The sequence below is a fragment of the Magallana gigas genome, chromosome 8 (assembly GCF_963853765.1).
Source record: "Magallana gigas chromosome 8, xbMagGiga1.1, whole genome shotgun sequence".
NCBI lineage: Eukaryota > Metazoa > Mollusca > Bivalvia > Ostreida > Ostreidae > Magallana > Magallana gigas.
In genome coordinates, this window is record NC_088860.1 from 14602012 (window position 1) to 14608191 (window position 6180).

Genomic DNA, 6180 nt, shown 5'->3' on the forward strand with positions numbered 1-6180 from the left:
AGCAATATTATAAATTCACACACAAAGTCATTTTATTTGACGCAGCACATAGAAATTCAAATACATCATTTATATAAAAGTTCATGTCATTCAAGTCTTTAGTATTTCAGGTCTTTAGTATGTCCCGTATACCGATCCAAATACAATGGAAAACTCCGAAATTTTTCGATTAGATTATAGTTTCGATAAAAACACGTCTAACACGACAGTCTATGAACTTCTTTACATTAACGAGCAAAACAAAAATATATGTAATATTTTAAAAAGGCATAAAAAATATTTCTACATGCAATTTTACTTTTAATTGATAAAAATGAGCATAATATTAATTCATGATGAAAAAACTATCCCGCAGAAACGCCGTTACAATATTTAAATGTGTATCAAATAACGGGCCACCTCCTGGCGGCCCTAAAATAACATTTTATTGTATCAAAAACACTTTAAAAATGGCGAATTATGGGGGCCAAATTAAATCATATATATAGTTCATTACTCTTTTGTATATATGGCTTTATGATCTCTCTTTATATACAGCTGGTTTCTATTCAGTTTAAACAATATCTGCATCCATTAATAATATGCTATTCTATGACCATTGACTACATAGTATCTTAAATACCCTTTTTCATTAAGACTTTAAATTTTGAACATAAATAAATGTTATTGAGAAGGAGTGCACGCAACCAAACTATTTGACTTTGGCCTATTTTGCCTTTCAAGCGTTTTCTAAAAAAAATATCGCCCGGACCATAACACAAGATTCCTTATACATATAGACTTTAAACTTGTATGTATCCCAAATAAATACTATATAACCTATCAAACCCTACCCAAAGTTTTGACCTTTATATCATATTTTCATTTCAAGGTCAATTTAAATAACTTTCAAACCCTTTGACTGAAAGACGCAAATATCAAAACAAGAGTTTAATCTAAAAAATATCTGGCCTTTAAGTCTTTGACCTAGAATTATTATGAATTTCAAGGTCATTTATAATTTAAAAGATATTGCCCTAGTAATTACATAAGAAATCCTAAAATTGAAGACTTGTTCCAAATATGGATGATAAAAAACAGACTTATATTTGGATGTTAAAGAATTAGTTTAAAAAAACAAGATTTTGGCCTAACCTGAATGATAATGATATGACATTTGGACTAGCTATCATCATACTTTCTACCTATTAAATTTGCCCCACATTACAAACTAAGGGGAGACATCTGGGTTTTAAATAATACCAATCCAATAGTAAATGATGGAAATTGTTGTCAAATTCACAGAAACTAGCAAACTATTTATCTTCTGGGACTTTTTTGGGGGTAAAATCTATATAAGTTATTATGTTTAATTGTAATGTTTAAAATTAATACCTACAATGTGATATGTGTTTTCTTTTTTGTTTTATCACGTATAATATTTACTTACACTTGTTATGTCTTTTACTTGGTTGTCTAATGATTTTGTAATTGTTTGGTGTCTATCTCTTTGAGTCAATATTCTGTTATTAATTCCATCTGTGTAAAAATAAAGTTTAAACCAATTAGCGTGGCTCCTTCAGTCCACGTGACCATTATCGGTTTGTTTACTTGAGGAGAAAGCCAATTTTAATGTTAGTCATATTTATGTATCTGTCATAAGAACCTTCTTATTTCCACATTTTCAAATAATTTTATTTTCTTATCTTTATTTTCAAAAGGCCCATGTAACATTCGTATATATTTTGATTTAAAATCTGCCGGAAAATGCCCTCTTTGTTCAACATTCGTTAAAATTTAAAGTTTACATTCTTATTTTTTTTTCCAGAAAACATGCCATTTCAACAACATACAATTTACTTCTTCATCGTTATAGTGACTTCAGTTCTTGTTTCTGTGTTTTGGATAAATTTTCTTTCTGAATTTAAAATGGATTTTATTTCATTCGGAATTACAAATACGAGTAAACAAAAAAATTTGATTGTGCCTAAAAAAGAAGTTGTCAAATCAAAAGAGAATTTAACGTTTATTATATTGATTTATAATGGGCCATATCTAAAGCCATACATAGAACCTTTCCGAAAAAAGAAGTGTCCGTCAGTAACAAACTGCATCGTTACTGACAATGTAAAGGACATTAATAAGAGCCATGCTGTTATATTTACTCACATGTCTTTACCTGGAAAGCCACCATATAAAGCTTCCAATCAATTTTGGATATTCCATGCTATGGAAACCGTGCATTACACCCACAAACCACCGAAACATTGGGATGACAAGTTTGATTACACGATGTCTTTTCGAAGGCACTCAGAAGTACTTAGATCTTATGGGAAAATTGTTCGACGTGAAAAGGAATTAAAAAGAAACTACAGCGAAGTGTATCGAAAGAAAAAGTTGGGGGCAGTGTGGATGTCGGGCCATTGCCCTGTTCCTTCAAAGCGGAAAGCGTTAGCACAGGAGTTGGGAAAATATATGCATGTTGACCTCTTTGGCTCGTGTGGTACACGGCCTTGTGGAGGCAGAACTACTCTTTTAAGTGATTGTTTGAAAAATGTGTCTCGAGATTATAAATTTTACTTAGCTTTTGAAAATACAATATGTCCTGACTATACCACTGAGAAGTTATTCAATTTGTTTTTGTATGACCTTGAAATCGTTCCCGTAGTGAATGGACCTGCCAATGCAGCAGAGTATATACCAAATGGAACATTTATCAATTATCAAGATTTTCCATCGGCGTCAGAACTTGCTAAAAAGTTGCTAGAAATTGGATCGAATGAGGAAAATTACACGAAATACCTCAAAGAGAAAGATAAATACCACGATATTAGCAATGGCGGAGTCTTTGATCTTGCAATGTGTCAGTTGTGTAATAAACTTGCGACTAATCCGACCAGAAATTCTTCTCTAAATTACTGGACATCGTTGATGAAGAATAAATGTTGAAATAACTCTATTTTCATGATTTGACATCAGTTTTTTAATTTTTTTTTACGGCAAACTACTGAAATACTTCGACGATATTTGCTTGACATGCAATAAAGTTACAAAAATCTATTTCGTTAAGTTTTGAGTTTCAGATTCAATTCAAATTAGTAGGATAAGGAAGCGTAACATACACTGTACTAGCTATGAGGTGAGGTCAATATCCATTGTCCTGAAAGTAAGATTGCAGTCAAAAAATAACTGTCTAGCAATTAATCATTTGTTATGTTATGCTTTACAGTAGAAACTAGTCAATCTGAAATATAGAGTAGTTTTTTTGTAAGTCAGCATTCGTGATACTGTGGTTTCATCAATATTTTTTAATACAAATTTTGGTGGATTTCGTTGTTAAGTTTATGATTGAAATCAAATGTTCATGGAAGTGCAATTTTTACTAACAATTTGTATTGTTAGGGTCATTTGCCAGGAATTTACGTATCCTTGATATTGTGAATTTCACTTTATTTACGAAATTAAATATTCTTGAATATTAATGAAACGACAGTAGTTTGACTTAGGTTGCGGTAAAAAGATAGGTCGATAGACGATTTGCGTAGTTCTGTTAAGCATAATTACCTATGCGACTTCAATCACTTTCTGTTATACAAACTAAATGAGTTCATACACTGATATATCCAGAATAAAAAGACAATATTTTATATGTAACAAATATTTGCATTTCTTTTCATTAGGAATATCCTGTGAATTCGGACATGCAGATTTATTGAAACATTTCGAGATAATATAAGAGAGAAATTGAAACATTAATTTAATTATGGTGATGTCCTGATTCTTGGATGAATGCTTAGGTATCGAATAAAGAATTCTTCAGATGATGTATTTTATTGCGCTTTTATGATGAAAATGAAGTTTGTAAGGGGTATATGTTTTCAATGACCATGATAACATTTTAGGGACCGCAAGCATAGATATATATATATATATATATATATATATATATATATATATATATATATATATATATATATATATATATATATAATTAATGCAGAAAAACAATAAAAATAAAAGAGCTACTTAATATATACATATTCTAGTAAATATAAGAATAAGTAACTTTTTTTATTTTACTGTCCATGTTTTCTGCCGGCCGTCTGGAGGCGGTTGATAATGATATGAAACTTTTAAGTAGCTATGTGTTTCTGCGGTGCTGTTATTAACAAGTCACGTTCAACAAGACACGTTTATGCAATACTTTGATTCAACAAAAACTTACGTCATTCAACAACTGTTCGGGCGAGCGCAGCAGGAATTATACATATCTCTTGTGGGCTGTATATATAATGTGACTGTATAAATAATATTAACCCACTGCCGTAAAGGTTTGTGTATTTATAACTGCTCATGCATGAATGTGTCCCTGTACTTGCAAATAAATGTATACCCTTCCACATGTGCATGACAACTTGATATGTGTTATATCAGATGTAACAGACTATGCTCACTTATCCACTACTATCTTTACATATGCACCCTCTCTTGAAAATCCTTTCTATAGTATAGTTGCAGTAAATAACCTTGCTCCTTAAGACACATATGTTTCATCGTATCCAAAATCATTTTATATACTTGCAACAGACTATAATGCATAACAGCTTGTAATATGGATCTGGACAATCTTTTCATATATTTAAATATAGCTACTTTTTATAATCATTATTATATCATTGGTTTTTTTTTTTAATAAATTGGTCCTTCTCTCCCAGCAAATTATCGTTCCCATGAAATTATTTGACTTAATAAATCGACATGCATGGCTCTCGTGGGTAACCCTTGCCCGCGAATTTAGATCCCCACAACGTATTTGCAAGCACATGTTTTATATTGATTTACGGAATAGAACTTAATTGCTATCAACGAAATTACGTCCCCACGAACAAGGAAAATTTGGCTTCCCACGAACATTGACCCCCATGAATAAAAATGATTCCACAGTAAAACATTTATAAGTTAGCAAAGCACTTTTGAACATTAAATAATGTTTTTGAAATCATTTGGTTATTCATATCATAATATCATAATGATACATTTGATATTTACTCTTTCACCAATCGATCGACAGTCTCTCAACTTCAGGCCCCGGGGCCATAAAACTAAGACGAGCTCACTTTTGATCTTAGTCTCACTTTTACACTATACGTCCCTTCTATAAAAGTGAGACTTAGATCAAAAGTAAGCTCGTCTAAGTTTTATGGCTCCGGGGCTAGGTGCACAGGTTTGCACAAATAAACAGTAATCTAGCTGCATCAAAATCTGATTATTCCACCTTGATGTTACAGTTAATTAAACGAGTTTACTGGAAAACTCGCAGTAAACGCTACAATTCAATACTCTGACATTCCATTATATAGAAACAATGTATATAATCCATGGATGAGCAATATATTGGAATTATATCAAATACGTTTGTTCGATGTGTTTTGTCAAAGACACTCAAAAGTACGTAGATCTCATGGGAAAGTTGTTCGCCGTTATTTGGAGTTCAATAAATATCACAGAATTTATTGCAAGAAAATTGATGCTGTTTTAATACCGGACAGTGTACAGTATCTTCGGAGTATGGTCATTTTAGAAATCAATGGAACACCTGCATTATGACCTGTTTGGTTCCTGTTAGACCAGTAAACGCTGTATACTTGTTTCCTATCATATCGCGGTATTTCTGTTTACGTATAGTAGCATGCGCTGAAATTGACATCTGATGTCGGGATATTTTCAGACAAAGTAAACAGAAACACACTGAACATCACTGAGGTGTATAATGAGGAAACTCCCAATTATATTAGTGTCTGAAAATATTTCCGTGTTGATAGATTTTTCAACAAAATTATTTAACTACCGCGAAATCATGGGACCTGCTCATACCATAATAACTTCTCACGACACTTTGTTCCTCCTTTAAAAAAGAGTGTGATTTAACTACGTAACAGGAAAGTTATTTCGTTTGAATAAAAAATTGAAATCAATCCAGCGGTCCATGTAACTTCCAGTGAAATAGACCAAACGGAATCTTTTCATTGCTATCAGAAGTTACTTTAAGCATCGAAAGCCGTGCACAATAGAGTGAACAATACATGACCTAATCACCTTGAGGCAACAATCGAGACTGATGATGCCTCATTTCATGTGTCACACTAGCAAAAAATCTGATGATAATATCACCCCTGCGAATGTTATTGTCATTCAAATTTT